Here is a 23,865-nt window from a genome sequence, read left to right as displayed (position 1 = left end):
ACGCACATAAATATACATGCACACAATATACATACATATATACATATATATATATATATATATATATATATATATATATATATATATATATATATATATATATATACATACATATAAATATATATATACATATATAAATATGTATATAAATATATATATATATATATATATATATATATATATATATATATATTGTTTGGGGGATTTGAACCAGTGTTTTGCTAAGGTTGGAGAACATTTTAGCGGGCTGTGCTAGGTGACTTACATTAAAGGTGAATGCCACTCAAAGAGACGGATTTAATGGCAGATAGTATGAGGTTCCTTGCTGACATCTATTTGGAAAGGGATTCGATTGTTGGAAATACAAAGTATCATAACAAAGCACACACAATTACACCTGAGGATGAGAAAATAGCGAAGAAAAGTTTGTTAGACTATTAGCAGAGTGGATGGAATTGAACTGAATGTAGAATTTAGGCCACATGCCAGGCGCTGGGATCAAGGAGGCCATTCAGCGCTGGAACGGAAAATGACAGTAAGGGTTTGAAAGGTGTAACGGGAGGAAAACCTCGCAGTTGCGCTATGAATCAATTGTTAGGAGATGGTGGAAAGTAAGTTGGAAAATATGAAAGGAGGTACAGTAAAAGAAACGAAAGGGATTGCAGTTATGGATCGAAGGCACGCTGCGAAGAACCTTATGTAATGCCCACAGTGCACCGCACGAGGTGCACTGTGGGCACTACCCTCCATGAGGGGTGGGTGGATGGAAAAGCAGGCCGAATGATACAATGGCAGGAACTGTGACTGGTGGTATTTCTGATCATTATTTGGTTGAAGCAAAAGTTCAATTGGATTCAAGTTGAAGCCGGTGTAGTATAATCAAGGCCACCGAAAATAAATCTTTCAGTGGTCTCGGTGTAATGCTGTATGAGCCGCTGCCCATGAAATATTAACCACGACTCGTTTGTGGCCTAACCTATATCGTTGCCAGAAGCACGATCATGGCTAACTTTAACCTTAAAGAAAATAGAAAACTACTGATGCTAGAGGGCTGCAATTTGGTATGTCTGATGATTGCTTGGTGGATGATAATCATATGAATTTGAACCCCTCTAGCCTCCGTAGATTTTAAGATTGAGGGCGGACAGAGTGCAGACGGACAGACAAAGCCGGCACAATAGTTTTCTTTTCCAGAAAACTAAAAGACTTTCACGAAATAAAAGCTTACAAAGCATTTCCCGATCTTCTTCGCTCGTGCCCACAAATAAAGAGAGGAGCTATAATCATTGGTAGCAAAAATCAGCGGATGCATAAAATCAGGGCGGAACATCCAAAGACCGAAATAAATTCCGGAGAGCCAATTTGGGTTTTTCAGTTCTTGTGAAGCCAATGCGCCCATTTTCAAGGTACACTGACAATATTGCAGATTCGCACGGAACTCGGATGCCTATTTTTGCAGCCACAATACAAGCGCGCAAGCATTTCCACTTACAACCCACACTACAAGCACACGTGCATTGCCATTTAATTGCGAAGTATAACAAAGAAAGCGACACCAAAGCGTGTCATCAGGAATACATGAGTTACAAAAATCAACACTAATCACAGATAACATCGTAAGTTTACTATAAGCTCAATCTACAGTACATCGTTTCTGAAAAAAAAAATTGGATTCATAAAAAAAAATCTGAACTAAAGTAACATGAAAAACAAACAAGTAAAAAATGCGCCGAAGTTTCTTCGGCGCAATCGAGTTTTCTGTACAGCGTATAATCACGTCCATCGCAAATAGATCTATCTTTCGGTGGTCTCATTATGACGCTGAGTGAGCCGCCGCCCATGAAAATTTAACCACAGGCCGGTGGTGGCCTATACTATATCGTTGCCAGAAGCACGATTATGGCTAACTTTAACTTTTAATAAAATCAAAACTACTGAGGCTAGAGTGCTGCAATTTGGTATGTCTGATGACTGGAGGGTGGATGATCAACATACCATTTTGCAGCCCTCTAGCCTCAGTAGATTTTACGATCTGAGGGCGGACAGAAAAAGTGGGACAGAAAAAAGTGCGGACAGAAAAAGAGGTACATAAAAAAGTGCGGACAGAAAACGTGGGACAGAAAAAGTGTGGACAGAAAAAGTGCGGACAGAAAAAAGTGCGGACAGAAAAAAGTGCGGACAGAAAAAAGGGACAGAATAAAGTGCGGACAGAAAAAAAGGGACAGAATAAAGTGCGGACAGAAAAAAAGGGACAGAATAAAGTGCGGACAGAAAAAAAGGGACAGAATAAAGTGCGGACAGAAAAAAAGAGAGTAAAAAGTGCGGACAGAAAAAAAGTGCGGACAGAAGAAAAGTGCGGACGGACAGACAAAGCCGCCACAATAGAATTCTTTCCAGAAAACAAAAAAAATCGCTAATAAATATAAGGTGACATGTCCAACGCCGCCAGGGAACGAAAATAAACAGTCAAATGAAAGCCCCACATGTGTGTATAAAATAAGCAAACGAGATGGACTGGCAACGCGCTTGCAAATCTGAAACTACGCCAGGCAACACTTTCAATAAAATCACGGACCATAAACCCAGCTCCCATATTACTTTTTTATTTCCATTTTTTATTCCCTTTTTTGGTAACAAGGACAAATATTGGAGCAGTAGTTATCATTGCAGCTGCGGTTTTATCTGAGTATTTAGCACCGCGGGGACGAAATTGTGCGTCCACTGCTAGGGTAAACAGTCATCTCTTATCTAGTCCAGATTACCGAAGACTGCAAATGTTTTGAGAGAGAGAGAGAGAGAGAGTTCAAAATACCGAAGGCTGCAAATGTTTGAGAGAGAGAGAGATAGTTCATATTACTGAAGTCTGCAAATGTTTGAGAGAGAGAGAGATAGTTCATATTACTGAAGTATGCAAATGTTTGAGACAGAGAGAGAGAGAGAGAGAGATTCATATTACCGAACACTGGAAGACTGCAAATGATTGACAGAGAGAGAGAGAGAGAGAGAGAGAGAGAGAGAGAGAGAGAGAGAGAGACTTCAAATTATTGAAGACTGCAAATGTTTTGAGAGAGAGAGAGATCCTATGAATAGTGAGGTGAGGATTACTTTGTCAGCGTCGTCCTGTTTTGATAGTATACAATTTGAAAGAGTATTGAACACTTGACGTCCATGTTCTCTCTGTCTCTCTCTCTCTCTCTCTCTCTCTCTCTCTCTCTCTCTCTCTCTCCAAACCTTCACCGCAGGCTACGACCAACACCAGTCAACTAACAACACGGTGCGTAATTCACTGCCTACTTCAACGGGTGCAGTATTACCTCTCATCTTTCAGCTCGGGATTCGAACACCAAATACTCAGTTCGTGAGCCAATCTCACTGCCACTAGCTACAAGAGGGAGAGACAGGCTTTCAAATTAACAATTCTTACCAAGGTGACTGTGTCAACTACATTATATAAATATACATATACTGTATATATATATATATAAAATATATACATATATATATATAATATATATACACATGCAAATATATATATATATATATATTTATATATATATATATATATATATATATATATATATATATATATATATATATATAAATACATACATAAAATATATACAATCAATTGTTAGGAGAGGGTGGAAAGTATGATGGAAGAAAGGGAATGCGAAAGGAAGTACAGTAAAAGGAATGAATTGGGTTGCCGCTCAGGGGCGAAAGCACGCTGCAAAGAACCTCAAGTAATGCCTACGGTGCATCGCGTGAGGTGCACTGACGGCACTAACCCGCTACGGGGACGAATACCATAGTGGCGCAAGAACTCTCTAAATTCCGTATGTGATACTGCTACAAAATACGTTTGAACACAAACATATGTGGAACTTTCTTTTTTGGAACTTTTTTTTTAAAACAGATGTTCACCTCCATAGTTTTTAATAGTTTCTGAGACGCACGTGTTAATATTATCTCGACAACTACCACATCAAGTGACCTTACTTTGGTACCAATTCCCAATCGTCAGGTTTTCTTTTCTCATTCCATAATCTGCACTACAGTACATTCTAGTTGCTATACGAAATGCTCTTTCATTTTCTATTAAAATCAACTTTGAAATGACTCACTCCTAACTCTGCCCTTTCATCATCTTTATAGTTCCTCGTTTGACGAGTCGGTAGAGTTTTCGGCTAGCACTTTGCTAGGCCCGAGTCCGAGTCTCCGGCCGGCCAATGAAGAATTAGAGGAATTTATTTCTGGTGATAGAAATTCATTTCTCGGTATAATGTGGTTCGGATTCCACAATAAGCTGTAGGTCCCGTTGTTAGGTAACCAATTGGTTCTTAGCCACGTAAAATAAGTCTAATCCTTCGGGCCAGCCCTCTCTAGGAGAGCTGTTAATCATCTGTGTTCTGGTTAAACTAAGGTATACTTAACTTTTTTCTTTCACTTTCCGCTAAAACCAGCTCTGAAATGACCCCATCATATAACTCGGTGCTTTCCCACCAATTTTACAAAAAATGTCCTTCCCAGCGCTGCCTGTCTGTCTTCTTCTTCTTCTTCTTCTTCAGAAATCATTATTCCGGCTCCATCCCACCTTTTTGACTGCAGTCATTTTCCTCTTTTCATTGTCACCCGCGGATATTTCTTTTAAAACGTCTGTGGGATACCCTCACAAGAATGCTGCTAATCATTGAATGCATGGCTTTGTCTGCATCAACCGCCTGTTTTTCCAGAACCTCTTTCTGATTTCTTCTGCGGCTTCATTTACCTTACGATCTAGACTTGAAGATTTAGCATGTTCTACTGATCAGCTGAACACGCTTCTCATTGGTACGCAAAATCGAAGCAGTTCTATAAGAAGTTTGCCTTGAAACCATTAATAAGTTCTAGGAATGTGCTCTCTCTCTCTCTCTCTCTCTCTCTCTCTCTCTCTCTCTCTCTCTCTCTCTCATCACCTCTCTCTTCTTTCTCTCTCTCATATAAATAAATAAAAATAAATCTCTCTCTCTCTCTCTCTCTCTCTCTCTCTCTCTCTGCAATCACATAGACGGGCGCACACATACAGACACACACACACACACACTATCTCTCAACATCCCTCCCCCGTGTCTCTCTCTCTCTCTCTCTCTCTCTCTCTCTCTCTCTCTCTCTCTCTCCACACACGCACACACCTCATAATTAAGACATGACCACAACAGAACGACAAGTAAGGAAATTAGGAAGTGCAGGGAATGAGCAAAAATAGAACCTTTGCCAACCAAGCCCAGGGGACGGGGTTCACTCTGAATGACGCCTCAAGAACTAGCAGACAGAGGTCAAGTAGATCGGTAAATGGCATTCCTTGTCAACGATGACGATGGTCCGTCCGTCCTGGGGGGGAAAATAGCTATACACACACTTATCGCGCACAAGAACTCATACAATTCATCCACTTACGGAAGAGTCTGTTACAATCGCGGCTTTATGAGTAGATAAACAATAGAAAATTCACAAAATATAATAGTAATATTAATCAGTGGAGAAGGAATACTGGACAATTAACAATATCTGTCATTCATTTGAGTTACAAAAAAGTAACAAGCGGGTATTTATTATATGTATGTATGTATATATATATATATATATATATATATATATATATATATATATATATATATATATATATATATATATATATATATATATATATATATATATATTGTTATGGGCCCTTACGCCCATCAAACATACACAAGTATTTTAAAATACAAACAAAGTCACAAACGACCAAGTCCACAATAGGTGGAATGGCCGCAAAAGAGTGTACAGAGATGGAATCAAGGAGGATAAGTAAAAGCTGAAAATAAAACCTTAATATTTAATACAAACTTTTAGAAAGAAATGACCACTGAGCCTCTTACAAAATACATTAAATAAACACAAAAATCAACCACACACTGAAAACATCGAATAACAAACACTCTTACACCAAATTAAGATAGACTATACAATTACACTTTAAAGAGAGGGCCCTGAAAGTAATAGAATGTCGAAAAGTCAGAATAACCTAACTTATTACATACTAAACAATTATCAAAAAAATAAACTGCTTCCCTTAAGTGAGCTCAAAACAGTAGTAGAGGCAAACGCAGCCTTCAAATCACGGGTCGAGAGGAATAATATATATTCTGAGACCTTACCAAATGTAAGAGAGGTCCCCTTGGCTAATAACTAAACCAAGGGCGTAGACTGGAGAAATAATCACTTTTACGTCGCAAGACGATCAACGGACACGGCCGTCCGACAGGTAATCACACCTTACCAGTTGGCAGAGAGGTCCCCTTGGCAGTCTGACTGGACCAAGGGCGTAGCTGAATAAATAAATCAAACTCCCAAAGGAGGACAGCAGCAGCAGCTGAAGAAAGGCAGGTATCGTAATCTAAAGTCAATCCAAAGATCAGGCAGGCTCTCACAATGATAATCGTCCAGAAAACAACTCTCTCAGTCCTCGTGAGACAGCGCCGAATACAGCTCCGGATGAGAAGCCAAAACCAAACGTGAAAACGAAACAAGCTCATTGTAATTAAAACTATACAACAAGTCAGAAATGTCGGGGAGGAGGAAACAGGGTCATTACGTTCCAAAAGAATAATTACTGCCAAAGTGGCTTATTCAAAACAAATTAATTTACGTTAAATTAAACACATACTGACACCTCCTCACCCAACAAAAAAAAATTTTCCACAAGAAAATTTTTCTACAAGGTATTGAACTTAACTCAAAATTCAAAGAAATATATAAAAATGCTAATATCAAAAACAAACATAGGAATTCAATCTATATGAAATAAAACAGGGACAATAAGAAAAAATTCAAGTCCAATGACAAAACTCAAAAAGTGATTGAAAAAACTATATCACATTGCCGGCCAAAAATAGATTAGAGATAGTGGCAAAAAATTTTGTACCACTTTCAATACAGTCAATAGATATAAAATCTTAACCTTAATATTATGACTTAAAACTAATACAAGTAAATAATTTATAGTGACCACACCAAAAATAACATCAGTATCAACATATGAAGAAATATGGTAATATCCCCATGAACTCACAAGTGGAGCGGTGGGCACAGGTTAGCAGAGCACCAATGTTAACAAGACTAACCTATTATTAGATTAAACCTAGATAACTGACAACCAAAAATATAAATCGACCACAATGGGGATAGTGTTACCTCAACCAAGGTCACCACTCATACACCAGCCTGTAGCGCCTAAAAACCGGCCGTGCTACAGACCCGTGAGCCCGTGACCTGGCTAAATTATTCTGAAAACACAAATATCAGTTAAACAAAAATAAGGACCAAAACCTTAGTAGATTAACCTTAACTTAGTCTAGGTCACCACTCATACACCAGCCTGTAGCGCCTAAAAAACGGTTGTGTTGTGCTACAGACCCGTGAGCCCGTGACCTATCTAAGCTTTGTAAAGAAAGAATTAATGTGGACCATTGGCATAAATAAAGAACAGGGACATAACAGTATATAATTAATGATTCATAAAAACTAACCATCAATCACCAAAAATAAGAAAAAAAAACGTAACACACTGTTCACATATCCATGATTTTACGACACACTCAATATTGTGGCCCTTCACAACACCTTCCAATAATGCCTCTTTTCACTCCAGAGAGCGTCCTTACTCAACACTATTTGTTTTTGCAACTCACTGAGTTTCAAAGAGCGTCTTTTCACTTCACTTCACTCAGTTTTAGTGCCTCTACACTTCAGAGAGCGTCCTCACACTAAACGGGTTTGGGCCTTAAATACACACATCATTAATGGACATATACAAGACAATGGTAACACCTTAAAATTAACCTGGACATACACAAGACAATGGTAACACCTTAAAATTAGCCTCCACTAATAACACATACTAAATTAAACAGAAATCAAAAGTACCCTTAACCACCCTTAATCAAAGACGACACCGAAGAAAAACCTGCAAATCACGACATTTAACATCTTAATCTTACGTACTTAATCCTAAATTATTTCATACACAAAAACACCTGACACAACATTATTACAACACACCTGGAAACCTGTACATTCAATTAATCAAATCAATTAATATAAGTATATACAAAACAACTTTACGAAGAACAAAAAGGTTTTTCTCAAATCAACCTATCGATCAGTCACTGATGCGTGACAGCGCATCAGCGACAACATTACTTTTGCCTGGAATGTGTGAAAAGCTAAAATTCCATTCCTGGAGCAGGAGGCTCCAACGCATCAACCGTTGATTTTTATTCCTAAACCTGTTCAAGAAAACCAACGGATTATGATCCGTTAATATTTTAATCGGAGTCCCTGTAGAGGATAAATACACATGAAAATGATTTACAGCTAAAATTAATCCCAAAGTCTCTTTCTCTACAGTCGAGTATTTCCGTTGTGCCGGGGATAACTTTTTGGAGAAATAGGCAACAGGATGAGATACTCCATGAGCATCTTCCTGCAACAAAACTGCTCCAACCCCAACATCACTCGCATCAGTAGCAAGCGAAAAAGGAACGTCAAAATCAGGAGCTTTCAAAATAGGGAAATTCATTAGGACCTGCTTTAACTTTTCAAAGGCATTTTGGGCATCATTAGTCCATACAAAAGTCACATTCTTACGTAATAAATTAGTCAGGGGCTCAGCGATATCAGAAAAATTCTTAACAAATCTACGGTAATACCCTACTAAACCAAGGAATTTTCTGACATCCCTGCGACACTTAGGTATTTCAATATGTCTAATAGAGTCTACGTTTGCCTGTTTCGGAGCCACTTTCCCAAATCCTACTTCGTGACCCAAATATACAACCTTTGCTTTGGCAAACTCACTCTTTTTTAGGTTTATAACCAAACCAGCTTTCCTAAGTACCTGAAATAAAGCCTTAATACGTTTAAGATGGGTGTCCCAGTCATCACTATAAATTACAATATCATCAATATAAACAACACACCCCTCTAAACCTTGGACCAAAGTATTCATTAACCTTTGAAAGGTCGCAGCGGCATTCTTCATCCCAAAAGGCATTACTTTACATTGGTAGAGTCCTCGCTGCGTTACAAACGCTGACAAATCCCGTGCCCGTTTGGACAGCGGAACTTGCCAATACCCCTTCAACAAATCAAATTTAGTTATATATTTTGAATTCCCTATCCTGTCAATACAGTCCTCTATCCTGGGTAAAGGATAACTATCAGGCTTTGTGACCTCGTTGACTTTGCGGTAATCAAAACAAAGCCTGAATTGACCATCCTGTTTCTTTACCAAAACAACAGGTGAAGACCACGGACTGTTGCTGGGTTCGATCAGCCCGTGTCGTAACATATAATCAACCTCTTTATCCACAACATCATTTTTAAATGGATTTAACCTGTAAGGGGATTGTTTTACCGGAGTTGCGTTACCCACATCCACATCATGTTCAAGCACAGTGGTCTGTCCTGGAACATCAGAAAATAAATCCTTATAACTAAAAACTAACTTTTTCAAAGATCCCTGTTCTACTAAATTCAAATGTGAAACCATTTCTGAAAAATTTTCTAAAGAATGTTCATTATCATTAGGCCATTCGGCACCATCAAAACAATCATCATCAAAATTACTCACGTCTGGAAAAGAAAAGGAATTAATATCATTACACTTTGTAGTATCACCAACTAATGCCACGGGAATAACTTTGTCACGACCTTTATACGCTTTTAACATATTTATGTGACACAACTGGTAGGGTCTCCTCCTTTCAGGAGTTTCAACTAAATAATTAACATCACTTACTTTCTTTAAAATTTTCCACGGTCCTGAAAATGAAGCTTTTAAAGGGTTTCCTGGAATGGGAAGCAATACCAAAACATTATCACCCACTACAAAATTACGCTCCTTAGTCTTTCGGTCAAAAAAGTATTTCATTTTCTTTTGGCTACACAATAAATTTTCACCAGCAAACTTCCAAGCCTTCGTTAATTTATCACCCAAATTACTAACATAATCTAATAAATTTATATCAGGGCGTCCCCTCCCAAGATTCACGAACCACATCCAATGGACCACGCACACAATGACCGAAAATAAGGCTGAAAGGTGAAAATCCTAAAGACTGACTCGGCACTGACCGAAATGCAAATAATAAATAAGGTAGTTCCTTATCCCATTCAGAACCATTAACCAAACAATATTTTTTTATCATAGACTTCATGGTTTGATGAAATCGTTCCAAAACACCTTGACTTTCAGGGTGGTATGGAGAAGAAGTCACATGTTTAATTTTTAATTCAGCCATCTTCTCCCTAAATAATTTACTCAGAAAATTAGACCCACAATCGGACTGAATTACTTTGGGCATTCCGAACCTGGTGAAAAATTCAATTAATACTTCAACAATTTTAACAGATTTTACATTTCGTAGTGGTATTGCCTCAGGATATCGAGACATCCTATCCATAATTGTTAAAATATACTGATTGCCACTACGAGTTTTCGGCAGAGGACCAACCACGTCAATAATTACCTCTCTGAACGGTTCAGAAACAACAGGAATAGGATGTAATGGTGCCTTTGGAATTGATTGATTAGGCTTCCCGACCTTTTGACATGCATCACAACTATTTACAAATTTTTTAACATCATCTTTCATCTTAGGCCAAAAATAATTTTCACACAATTTACGAGTGGTTTTAAAAACACCAAAATGACCAGCCAAACCATTTTCATGAGCCAATGTCATTAACTCCTTTCGATAAACAAAAGGAACCACAATCTGTTTAACAATTTCACAACCTGTATTAATGGCATCAAAAGGTCTACTTATTCTATACAAAATATTATTAATTATCTTAAATCGAGGGACAGTCAAATCAGTAATTTCGCCAGACTCAACTGGCAGGTCTTTAAAATCTGCTTTCTGAGCTGTAATAAGTTCCTTAGTAGTCCAATTAAGTTTATTATCCAACACACCACTATCTATAACTAAGCTATCACTACGATCTAAACTACTCAAATCAACATCAACTACCGACTCGGCCGAGTTAACACTACTAGCCTTCGATCGAGTGACTACAGATATTTCATTACCGGAACTTAATACAATAGGGAAAGTTTTATTTATTAGGGCGACATCATTCCCTAACACCAAATCCACATCTTTAATAGGAAATTTATCAATAATGGCCAGTTTTAAATAACCTGAAAAAGACGGGCATGATAAATAAAAACTCTCAACCGGGTAAGACCTGACCGTATCTGGAAAACCACTTAACAAAACATATTCCTTATTTGAACATTCCCAATCAATAGGTAAGGATTCTCTGAGAATTAAAGACTGAGCAGCCCCAGTGTCACGCAAAATTTTAACCTTTCTTTGCTCAGTCGAATTCCCAGAGCGAACAAAACCATCAGACAAAAATTTCTGAAAAGGAGCCAGTGACTTATTGCCTAGTCACTGATTATTAGAGTTCTCAGCCACTGACTCGTTCTCATTCCTACGAATGGCCATTACCGGACGTCTTTCGGTCCTTTGTGACCTTTTAAATGCATAACACATGCTCTTGACGTGTCCCTTCTTATGACAGAAGGAACAAGTCAAAGTTTTCAACTTCTCCGGGTTATCTGTGGTCTGCCTATTATAGCTGTTAACAGGAGTAGTACGAGAACCATAATTAACATTAGGCCTATTATACCTGTTCTGATTACTACTCCTGTTAACTCTCACCCAACCAGATTTCTCATTTCTGGGTACTTCCCCTATCACATTTGCAATTGCCACCTCCTGTAAAGTTTCTAATTTTAACTCTTCGAGGTGTACCTTCACCTCATTAGGCACGGACCTTTTAAACTCCTCAACCAAAATCAATTCTTTTAATTTCTCAAAGTCTGTCACCTCCTTAGATTTTAACCAGTCGCCAGCAAATTGCTCTTTAGCCCTGGCGAACTCTACAAAAGTCTGCCCTCTTTCCTTCTGTAAATTACGGAAGCGTTGTCGGTAAGCTTCCGGTACCAACTCGTAAGCCTTCAAAACTATGGCTTTTACAGAATCATAATCTGAGGACAGATCTTCGTCCAAGGTAACGTAAACTTTCTGGGCCTTACCTAACAATTTACTCTGAATAAGAGTGGTCCAATACTCTTTTGGCCATTCCAACCTTGAAGCTATTCTCTCAAAAGAAACAAAAAACTCTGCCACGTTAACTTCCTGAAAATTTGGGACTAACTTTAGAGCTTCAGTTAGATTAATACAAGGCATTGCAGACACATTATGTTGGGAAGAAGAAGAACCCCTATTACCCAATGCTTGCATAGCAAGTTCGTGCTGCCTCTCTCTCTCTCTCTCTCTCTCTCCTCAGCCTTCAACCTTTGGAGATCTATTTCCATTCTTTTCAACTGAATCTGCCTATCTAAAATTTCTACTGACACCGCTTCCTCCACCTGCCTAGTCTCTGGTTTACCTTCTGCCTTCATCACCTTAACCTTTTCATAAACATTAAGAAGCAACAAGCCCTTCCTATAACAGACCCAGGATTTTCAATTTCAACAAACTCTGCTACACTCTCTAAATCAGGCTTATTCAAGTCTGCCAACCTGTCCTGCCACCCCTCTCCACTCAAGAGCTCCGGGATATTCAAATCAGCCATAGTAAATTAATTACACCCAGTAAATATATAAATGTATCTCACAAAATATACCCAAAAACAAACCAATACACTGAACACCAATAACCACACAAATATCCTACCACGGTCAAGAAAAAAAAAATTATAAACACCGATCAACACAAAAATATAGGAGAGAAGGTATTACTATGCTGCAAACACCCCCAAGAATCCACTCTATACACTCTAGTGACTACAGGATCCGACAAATCCTGGCAAAAGGTCGCCAAATGTTATGGGCCCACGCCCATCAAACATACACAAGTATTTTAAAATACAAACAAAGTCACAAACGACCAAGTCCACAATAGGTGGAATGGCCGCAAAAGAGTGTACAGAGATGGAATCAAGGAGGATAAGTAAAAGCTGAAAATAAAACCTTAATATTTAATACAAACTTTTTAGAAAGAAATGACCACTGAGCCTCTTACAAAATACATTAAATAAACACAAAAATCAACCACACACTGAAAACATCGAATAACAAACACTCTTACACCAAATTAAGATAGACTATACAATTACACTTTAAAGAGAGGGCCCTGAAAGTAATAGGATGTCGAAAAGTCAGAATAACCTAACTTATTACATACTAAACAATTATCAAAAAAAATAAACTGCTTCCCTTAAGTGAGCTCAAAACAGTAGTAGAGGCAAACGCAGCCTTCAAATCACGGGTCGAGAGGAATAATATATATTCTGAGACCTTACCAAATGTAAGAGAGGTCCCCTTGGCTAATAACTAAACCAAGGGCGTAGACTGGAGAAATAATCACTTTTACGTCGCAAGACGATCAACGGACACGGCCGTCCGACAGGTAATCACACCTTACCAGTTGGCAGAGAGGTCCCCTTGGCAGTCTGACTGGACCAAGGGCGTAGCTGAATAAATAAATCAAACTCCCAAAGGAGGACAGCAGCAGCAGCTGAAGAAAGGCAGGTATCGTAATCTAAAGTCAATCCAAAGATCAGGCAGGCTCTCACAATGATAATCGTCCAGAAAACAACTCTCAGTCCTCGTGAGACAGCGCCGAATACAGCTCCGGATGAGAAGCCAAAACCAAACGTGAAAACGAAACAAGCTCATTGTAATTAAAACTATACAACAAGTCAGAAATGTCGGGGAGGAGGAAACAGGGTCATTACGTTCCAAAAGAATAATTACTGCCAAAGTGGCTTATTCAAAACAAATTAATTTACGTTAAATTAAACACATACTGACTATATATATATATATATATATATATATATATATATATATATATATATATATATATATATATATATATATATATATATATATATATATATATATATACATATATATATATATATATATATATATATATATATATATATATATATATATATATATATATATATATTGAGTTACACAAAGTAACAAGTGGGTATTTATATGTATGTATGTATGTATGTATATGTATATATATATATATATATATATATATATATATATATATATATATATATATATATATACATATATTTATATATATATATATATATATATATATATATATATATATATATATATATATATATAAATATATAAATATATATAAAATATATATATATATATATATATATATATATATATATATATATATATATATATATATATATGATGAGTAAGAATATACTCACAGTATCAGCATATCTAAGGCAGCAGGCCCTCGATTACCTACTCTGATTGAAGGTGAACGAGAGAAAATTGTAAACACAGTTTTATGAAAGGTACACTTATAATCATTAATTCCCTTTGCTGTAGGGTGTACCTGAGGTAAAGTGAATTCCATATTAGGGGGTATTTGTGGCTTACAAATTGAGACATAAAAAGTTCCGTGCGAAATATTTTAAAAATTATATATACATATATTATATATATATATTGTATGTATATATATATATAAAATATATATATACTGTATATATATCAATTGTCTGGACTGGATTATATTCTAAAACTTTCTCGTACAAAGACATAATGAGTTTAAATGAAAGTTTAGGCAGTGCGATGGCAACTCATCTTTAAAAAAAAAAAAAGGAAAAAACGCGCTATCGAGTTTTCTGTACACCGTATAATGCTGTATGAAACTCTCAGCCGCGGCCTATGAAACCCTCAGCCGTGGCCCATGAAACTTTCATCAGCGGCCCAGTAGTGGCATTTGCTGTTGGCACCTATATATATAGCGGTGCCAGACGCACGATCATGGCTAACTTTAACCTTAAATAAAAACTACTGAGGCTACAGGGCTGCAATTTGGTGTTTGATGATAGGGGGGGGTGGATGATCAGCATACCAATTTGCAGCCCTCTAGCCTCCCTCCTCAGTAGTTCTTAAGATGTGAGGGCGGACAGAAAAAGTGCGGAGAGAAAAAAAGAGCTGACGGACAGACAAAGCCGGCACAATCATTTTCTGTTACAGAATAACAAGGGAATAATCTTTCCTCAATGTGTTCGCTATAGCAGAAATAAAAAATAAAAGCCCCAAAATACCAAAATAAATAAAAGAAAAAATGCGTTATCTTTGACAAGGAGACAGGACGAGTTTTTCGTCACCAACAAGAAACAATAAAATCAAGGAAAATCAAACGCAATGAAAAAAAAATCACGAAGAAAGAAAGTGGTGAATGAAACCAAATAACATTTTGAAATTGCCTTTCCAAAAGAAAAAAAGGAAAGTGGAGTCCCCACAATAAAAAAAAAACGATAAAAACAATACGCGCAAGTCATGCTCCCCATTCGAAAGATTACAACCGGGGGAGAAAAATAGCCAAATACCTTTCGACACTTGGAGGAATTAAACCGAGGCTGGTGACACCCGGAGAGGGACCCGTGCAGCCATTTGCGTCGTTCCCTTTAATGCCGCAAATCTGGCCCAGAAATACGATGCAATTGGTTTCGCCACATACTGTACAACCCCCTTCAACGAACAAAGGTCAGCGGAGAGAGAGACAGAGAGAGAAAGAGAAATTGCCAAAAAGTTTATACTCCTGTCGACCAAAGAGCAGTTCCCATTCTACCGAACCTGTCACATTCGCGTCATACTGGAATGAAATCTGCAGTTCTATACAGTTCTTGAATGAGAGACAAAAATAACGGCAGTGGCAGTTGGTACTTGGGCCCTTGGGCATTCGCGTGACAAGCCGTGAGGACAGCCCCGACAGATTTGCCTGCAACCTGAAGGCTTGCACGTGTTGAGTCAAGAACACCAGTGGGCAAAGTTATTAATATATATATATATATATATATATATATATATATATATATATATATATATATATATATATATATATATATATATATATATATATATATATTGTCCGGCTTCCCTCCTCATTAATTAAACGGATCCGTGTACATATTGTATATACCTAGATAAATAACTAATGGTAACCCTCTTTCGTAATAAGTACGAAATCCTGAAATTAAGTTAAAATGTAGCTCTCCAGTATCCATGTGAAACCTACCTTCTGATTCCCCCTCCTGTCCCGTTCTCTTTACTCCCCCTCTCTCCCCATCCCCACCTCACGTTTTCCTTCGCTCTGGCTTATTTGCCACCTGTGTGTCTCGTCCCAGCTCCTGCCTCGTAAGCGCTTGTTAAGAACTTCTCTGATCATTGTGAGTACGGTTATATTACCATATGATATTTTGGATTTGGTATTGGGCAGAATATTTTGTTTATTATGTTGGTTATGTTAATTAATTGGTAATAGTTTGATATGTGAAGTTTTGTTAATTAAATGTAATTGTTTTATTGTTTTTTCCATATAACTTATTGTTAATTTTGTGGATTTAACTTGAACCTTGACAAATGGGGGCCTGACCGGGATCTCTAAATTTAAAATTAAATTCTGCCCAAATCCATTTCAACGTAACATTTTGTATTCTGATCGTGGGATATGATTATCATGTGTTGAGTATTAATGTTACAGTGCGCAAGTAATTCAGTGATGTTTCAACAGTGATACCGTAATCCTTTTAGAGTAAGCTTTATTTTTAGTGCTAACGAGGTATCTCTATTGTTCTGTCCGCGAGCCACCATCGACCTTAAGTGTCTTTAAACTTTAATTACGGTTGTAACTAAGCCAATATAGTTTATAATCGGGTCTTGAGCACTGATTAACCACTTTCGTTGTATTTGGAGCATTCAGCGGAAAATCTTAAGGTAACATATTTTGCTTAGCGGCCGTCGACATGGGTAGTTCGTGTAAATGCTCGTTATAAATAATTATCCTTGTCCGAAGCATTCTTTTCCGAGGTGTTAACTTCAGAATTCGCTTCCAAGTTTCCATTGTGCACATTAATTATGATCTCAAGTGTTTAACACAGTATATGGTGTAACTATATATCCTACTTTCAGAAGTAGCAATTGTTTACAAGGTGTTACTAACAGGTAGACGTCTCTTAACTCGAAATGCCGCTCTTTAGTGTTGATGATTTTCATAGTGACCCAGCGTCACACCTGACTTCCATTGTTGTCGCTAATAAGAATGAACTTTTGTTGATAGCAGCTAAATTTGGGGTAGCTCTTCCTCCTAATGCAAAGAAGGATGTAGTACGTAATTAGGTAGATCTAAGCCGGCTGTCCGCGGTGGGCTAGGTTATGGCAGTTGACATTTTTCTATAGAACTTGACTTGCTGAACAAGAATTTAAAGTAATATTTTGTCGCTCGGCTGTAATTAAGCTGTAAATTACCTTAGAACTGTAGCCGACGGTAAGGGGGACCGGTTGGGAATCTGGGTCCTGGGTGGGTAAAAACACTTTCGAGAATAGCTCACGGTGAGGGGGACCCGTTGGGAATCCGGGGTTCTGGGTGGGGTAAATAACTTGGGAAAAGGTTTGGGCAACTTATTGTTGTATTTCCAGTTATATATGTCATTTGGAACACGAAAAACAAGCGTAAAAATAAGTGGGAATAAATGGACAGCATGAGCCGTTACAAAGATACTTTTCACATATCATTACTACTGCTGATTCCAGGCCATGTCACGCATGTGCGGTCTTACAGGGGAGCTTTCGGTTCAACCAATGCCTCCAATTGAGAGAGTAGTTGGTGGGTTTTTTGGCGGGTGGCTGTACCCAACCAATCACGTTGCAACGTTACCCCAACATTACGTTTCACCCAGGTGGAGAATTTGGGAGATACATAAACTCAGTTACATGTATTCCTTTTGCTCAACTGTTTTATAACAGTTTCCTATACGTTGTAGCTTGTGCCTACAACCTTCTTCCAGCACTTTTCCGTTCACAAATATATTGACGTCTCTTCGCAACATGATTTTACCATAAATAACTTACAAAATTACTTTACATTTGTCGGCAGACACCTGAAGCATGTATATGGGGTAGGAGGAGAAGGGTCTTGCAGGACGTTTCGCTACCACTTTCTCTCAGTGACGTTAACAGAAACCTTTTTTACATATTTTGTAAGCCCTGTGGTTGGCGCGCAATCAATATTACCGCTTGCCAGAGCATACGAGCCTGCCAGATTATTTTAAAAAATGCGGATAAGGCGCGCAGTGCCGTTCCGCTACCCCAAAACTGAAAGCAGAAATACACTTTTAGCCCCCCATAACTTCATCCTTCCTACCCTGTTCCGGTGCAGTTCACCGGCACAGTTCACTCACCCTTCAACTCAGCACGATGGCGGACGTGACTCCTGGAACCTCCTCCTCTTCTGAGCCTGTAACCAAGGGGAATTTGCCATTTACCTGTGCGAATTGCTACCTTAGTTACAAGGATTTCTCTTCTTATTACTCAGGGCATTATGAACGCCTTATAGAATTCTCCCAAGACCACGGCCTTTTGAGGAAACAAGCCTTTTGCCCTCACTGTGGCAAGGAGTGTAGGCTTGACCTGCAGAAGAAGGCGTTCAGGTTATTAGTTACACCTTACCTGTTGATTTTTACATCTAACTGCAATGCAGTTTTCAAAACTAAAGTAGGCTAAAATATTCCTTAAAGAGCTATACCATTGGTTGTGTACGTTCATTATATTTTCATTTTTTGAGGGTTGTAACGAGCAATTTGCTTTTTTCCCCTTATTTTCAGGTGCGACAGGTCATATGCCCCACGCCAGAAGCAGAAGAGAAGGAGGTGCAATTACTACCTCTCATTGTTTAAGGGCACCTAGTTTTCTGGGTCCCTCATGGATGTTGAGACTGTCCTCTTCTTCACTTACATTTACGTTAGTGATTTCTTTAACTATAGGGTTGTGAGGACAGAACTAGGTTTAAGTGACGTAGCTATTAATGACTGGTCCAGCTACTGCAGGGAAGTAAGTTTTTTTGGTTTTATTTTTTTCAGTGGATGGTTTTGTGATCAACCTTTATTCACTTCCCTAACCGAATTTTTGGTTTCAGGTCATAGTAAATTGGTGTATCCGGCAGAAGAAGCAAATAGGTGGCCCCGGTACAACTGTTGAGATTGACGAAGCAAAGTTTGGTAAGCACAAGTATAATGTAGGCAGGGTCATTGAAGGCCAGTGGGTTTTTGGTGGTGTCTGCAGGCAGACTCAACAGTTTTTTGTGGTGCCAGTAGACAACAGAACTAGCGCGACTTTGCTTGCTGTCATCAAGGACTACATTGTACCGAGAACAACTATTGTATCTGATTGCTGGAGAGCTTATGACTGCCTGAAGGACGAAGGCTACGTACACTTAACCGTCAACCACTCCATGAACTTTGTGGACCCAGTAACTGGTGCTCATACAAACACTATTGAGAGGAGGTGGAGGGAACTTCGTTAGACGACGCCTAGGTACGGATGTAGGAGGTACAACTTCGTCAGGTACTTGGCAGTGGCATATTTTAAAATCCACTTCGATGACCCGAAGACGAGGCTCCACGCGTTCGTAAAGGTGGTGGCTGAATTGTATCCTCCACCCCTTTAAGGTAAGGTTCCTAAACTATCTTCTTTTTTATTAGGTAGTTAGGTCACCTGTGTTTTGGTGTTATTAGGTTTTAGTGCTTTCCACGTAGGAGCATTATTATTTTTTGGGTAACTGTCATTTACCGCCATGTTTCAACATAACAGTCCTACGTCACTTTACCAACTTGTACCTTTTGTGCAGTACCCCAACTTCCCCCCCCCCCTTGCTGAACATATGGCTCCCTAGTGGTTACGTAACCCAAGATGGCGGATTTGTTTACCGTTTACGTTTCTTCGCCCCGATCACAAGCAACGGTTAGTGTGCAGTTGAGGTAGCCTGTGGCAGTTGACGTTTTTCAGTGTTGCTTTGCTTGCTTTGTATGAGTTTAGGGTAACATTTTGCCCGTTGGCTGCAGCTGAACTGTAATTTACCCTTGAGCTGTATGCGCCAGTGCAGGGGACCCACGGTACCGGTGTGCAGTCTTCAAGTGTCAATTACGCTTTAGTTACAGCCGACTGACAAAATTTTACTTGAAATTCTTGTTCAGCAGGTCAAGTTCTATAGAAAAACGTCAACTGCCATAGGCTACCTCACCGCGGACAGCGGGCTTAGAATTACCTGTAATTATATAGTACAGCATTGTATAAGTGAAGACCTAATGGATAGTTCTGACGGCAGCAAATATATCGTAGACGTGGGTGATAAATCGTCGGATGTAGAGTATATGAAGCTGGCTATTCAGTTAGAGCAAATGAAAAGGGAAACCATAAATGCTGAACTAGAGAAGAAAAAGAAAACCATAAATGCTGAACTAGAGAAGAAAAAGAGAGAGTTGGAAATAGAAAATCAGGCTTTATTAGAAAGACAGCAAAAGGAATTGGAGTTTGTTCAAGCTAAATTAGACTATGAAGCTCAGTTAGCTCAGCAAGTGGACGAGAGTAAAATCAGGTTAGCTATGGAAAATAAAAAGCAAGAATTAGAACTAGAAGCTAGACAACCAATGAAATTTGATTTGACTAGATGCATCAAATTAGTTCCTAAGTTCGATGAGACTGAAGTTGACGTGTTTTTTAAGAATTTCGAAGACTTGGCTTCTTAATGAAATGGCCTCTTGAACAATGAGTTTGGCTCATTAAGCCTAAGTTGGTCGGGAAGGCTGCCACTGTTGTTGGTAGTCTGGTAGGCGAATCGAGCTATATAGTAATCAAAAAAGCTGTTTTAGATGCATATGCTGTAACTAGTGAAGGTTATCGTCAAAAGTTTCGTAATTATGTTAAGCCCCATATTAAGACTTGGACTGAATTTGCTGCAGAAAAATTAAGGTTGTTTAAGAAGTGGCTTGGCTCAGAAGATGTAGTTACTTATGAGGAATTAATTAATCTCATTGTAACTGAGGAATTTAAGAGACGTCTCCCTCAAAATATCATGTTGTATATAGCTGTATATAGCTGATAAGGAAGAGAAGGATCTCAAAAAGGCAGCTGTTTTGGCTGATAACTATTCATTAATACATAAAGGCAGTCTGGGTAATGTAAAACAACATAGAGCAGAACCGCTGGGCGATAAAGATGGGAAGACTGATAGGGGTTTGTTTTGCAATTATTGTAAGAAGGAAGGCCACATGATTAGTCATTGTCCAAATCCTGCATGTAAAAGGGGAAAAGTGACTGAAAACAGAGCTCCAGTTAAGGTGTTCCCAAGATACAAATCAGACGCCGGTAAAGAATCTACAATGCATTGCGTATCACAGGATAAGAATTTGTTTGAAAAATTCATTTGTAACGGTACAATATCATTGCACAGTAGTGATAAACCCATTAAAGTAAGAATGTTAAGGGATACAGGTTCAAACCAAAGCATTTTAATCAAAAGTGTTGTTCCAAATCTCACATTGCTTGATGAAAATTTCATAGTCAGGGATTTAACTGACGCTAAACTATTACCGCTTACAGAAGTGTTTATGGATTGTCCGTATGTAACTAGTAAAGTAAAAATGGCTGTTAGAGAAGGGAATTTCCCTTGCCAAATGTACAAGTGTTACTTGGTAACGATCTTGCTGGAGAACTGTTGTTACCCAATCTGATAATGTATGAAACTCCTGGAATGATAGAGGAAAGTGAAAATGAAAGAGATCGTGAGTGCGAAAAAGAGGAAAATGAAAAGGAGTCGAAAGTGGAGGGTTGTGTTAATGTGACGACCCGCAGTATGGTTAATAATGATCGAGTGAAAGTAAGTGTACCCAACCTTGCAGATAAAGTACAAATGAACAAGAAAAGCCTTGTAAAGTTACAGGGAGAAGATCCAACTTTAAAGGGTGTTTATAAGCAAGCATTGGAGAAAGGAATGGAAAAGGTACCTGGATATTACTTTAAGGATGATGTACTTTTCAGGTTATATAGACCTCCTAAGCTGGGTAATGATGAAACATGGAGTGACCGAGAACAGTTAGTAGTCCCTCATGATTTACGAAAAGAAAGATGTATTGGAGCTCGCTCATAATGTTTATTCACATTTTGGAATTACTAAAACTTACAACCGCTTAGCTTATGATTTTTTCTGGCCTAAAATGAAGGCGGATGTTGTAAGTTTCATTAAACATTGTCATATTTGTCAAATTGCCGGTAAACCTAATGAGGTTATACCAAAGGCACCTTTGAATCCTATTATTGTACCTCATGAGCCATTCCATCGAATTATCATGGATTGTGTAGGTCCACTGCCTAAGACAAAGAAAGGTAATCAATATCTTGTGACTATAATGTGCCCTACCTCACGATTTCGTATTGCACTTCCAGTCAGGAATATTTCCTCTAAGAATGTTCATAACCACTTACTCAAAGTATTTACAACTTACGGGTTTCCTAAGGAAATCCAGTGTGATAGGGGTACTAATTTTGCTAGTGATGTTTTTCAGAAAACTATGAATGAGTTGTGTATAAAACAGTCTCTCTCATCTCCTTATCACCCAGAATCTCAGGGAGCATTAGAACGGCATCATCAGTCGTTGCTTAGGAAATTTTGTACTGAATCTGAATCTGATTAGGATGAAGGCATAGACTATTTACTATTTGTAATTAGGGAAGTACCTTCTGAGTCTCTAGGTGTATCACCTTTTGAAATGCTATACGGTCATAAAGTACGTGGTCCTTTACAAGTAGTTAAAGATAAGTTACTTGACAAGTATAACGTAGAGGCTATAACAGTGAGTCAGTACCTACAGAAATTAAAGGGAAATATTAATAAGATTCATAAATTTGCTCTAAACAACTTGTGTAAAAATCAAGAAGAGATGAAAATTAGGTATGATAAAAACAGTAAAGATAGGAAGTTTAATGTGGGAGATTTAGTCTTGGCCTTCTATCCCATTACTGGTTCTCCTTTTAAAAGTAAGTTTTCTGGCCCTTACGTTATACAGAAACGTTTAAATAATCAGAATTATATCATAAAAACTCCAGATAGACGTAAAAGCACTCAGTTAGTCCATGTCAATATGCTTAAAGAATATCGTGCCGATTCCTCTGCTGCTCTATTTTGTTCCAGAGACACTGATATTGTAAAACAAAAGTCCACCACCTTAAAGGATGTAAATTCTTTAGGCCTAGATGAAATTCCATCTTGGGCTGACTTTTCTAATAAAGAAATCTTAGAATCTCTTCCGCAGTATCTACAGCACCTAAATGAGGAGCAACGGTGTGATATTAAGAATCTGCTACGACGACAGTATGAAGATGTATGCAGTGATAATCCCCTGAGAATGCAGTGTTATTTCTCACAACATTGAGTTATTGCCAGGAACTCGTCCTATACGACAAAACTACTATCGAACCAATTTTGAAAAACGGAAAGTAATGCAAGAAGAGGTGGAGTATCTACTGAAGCATAAACTTGCTGTGCCTAGCAAGTCTCCTTGGGCTTCTCCTTGCTTACTAGTGCCCAAGTCTAATGGTAAGGTCAGGTTATGTACAGACAATAGAAAATTAAATTCGGTAACCATAAAAGACAGTTATCCCCTGCCACGTATTGATGATATACTGGACTCCATTGGTAAGTCGAAATATTTAACCCAAGTCGATATGCTGAAGGGTTATTATCAAGTCCCATTGTCAGGGAGAGCGAAGGAGATGTCCGCCTTTATTACTCCCTTTGGGTTGTTCCAACATGAAAGACTTCCTTTTGGTCTGTGCAACGCACCTGCCACATTTCAGAGAATGGTAAATGATGTCATAAGAGATCTGGATGGGGTTTACGGTTACCTGGATGACATTCTTGTAGTATCTGA

The sequence above is a fragment of the Macrobrachium rosenbergii genome, chromosome 21 (assembly GCF_040412425.1).
Source record: "Macrobrachium rosenbergii isolate ZJJX-2024 chromosome 21, ASM4041242v1, whole genome shotgun sequence".
NCBI classification, from domain to species: domain Eukaryota; kingdom Metazoa; phylum Arthropoda; class Malacostraca; order Decapoda; family Palaemonidae; genus Macrobrachium; species Macrobrachium rosenbergii.
The sequence above is the reverse complement of the archived record's forward strand: the minus strand, read 5'-3'. Positions refer to the sequence as shown.